Source organism: Solanum stenotomum, chromosome 11, assembly GCF_019186545.1.
Source record: "Solanum stenotomum isolate F172 chromosome 11, ASM1918654v1, whole genome shotgun sequence".
Lineage (NCBI taxonomy): Eukaryota > Viridiplantae > Streptophyta > Magnoliopsida > Solanales > Solanaceae > Solanum > Solanum stenotomum.
The window spans coordinates 33679622-33680848 of NC_064292.1; positions in this window are offsets into that span (position 1 = coordinate 33679622).

The following is a 1227-nucleotide window of genomic DNA, read 5'->3' on the forward strand; positions in this document are numbered from 1 at the left end:
CGTTCAGACTCGGGTGTGGGTGTTCCGATAGGGATGTGGATCTAGAGATTAGATCTTTCACGGTCTAAATTTTAAGATTGTAGATATGGATTCAGGAACGAGTATGCGTACCAAGATTCGGTTCAAAATAATTCAATTATTTGAAAATGCTGATATATATCTAAATTATGCGACATTATGAGGAAAACTAACAAGGTATTTCGAGGAGAATCTCATATAGAGATGTAAGGAAAAGAATTGACATAAAAACTTCTACATACAAGGTATTTAATTTGCTTCAATTTTACCTTAGCTTTTGTTTTTATTACACAAATCATTGTATTTTCCTGAATTTCTCTGCCATTTTCGATCAAAGTACTCAAAATTGATTGACAAGATTTGGTACAGATCCATACCCACTCCCACGTCGTGTCAACACAGGAGCGACATTGAAAGTAAAGAGTCAAAACCTATTTGTATATATAAACTTTTCAAAATTTAGTAGAAGTCCTTAATTACTTATCTTATCGTTATTATACTTTCTTACAAGGCATATTCTATAAAATAAAGAAGTCATTCCTTTACAAGAGAATTATTGGGACGTCTGGTGGTGACAACACTGACATGGATTATTTGTGGAGTCTATTTAAGAGTGGTGTGTGCTTGTGACTTTGATAGAATATATGCGTCCACTATTAGTCAACGGACTAGGTCCCTTGACTCAGCAAGAACAGTAATGAAGAATGAATAATGAAAGGAAAACAACACAAGCAGTTTACATGGAAACCTCCTTGCTCAAGGGAGTAAAATCACGACCTGTTACACAAGATTTTCAACTGTTTTCACTAATCTCTTCAAGCAAAAGTGAAACACAAATTACAACCCCAAACAAGATTAACCTCTTAATCTCAAAGCTAAGTAATAACTCTATTACTTACTGAGCCTAAGCAGATACCCACCAGTGGCGTAGCTAGAAATTTCACGAAGGGTGTCCAAGAATTACATAAGCAATTTTTTTTGATAACTGGACACACTAAAAAATTCAAAATCGAACTATGTACTATTAATATTTTTTTTATGAATAAATGTTCTAAAATTTTAAAAATCAAATCGCATGATATGTAGCTTAATCATTTTTAAGTTTCAAACTTACACAAATCTCTAGTGACGACAACAATATCGAGACACGAAAAATGGAAGTAGAAGCAAATGAGGTCTTCTTTTGTTTGCTTTTAAGCGTTGTACAAA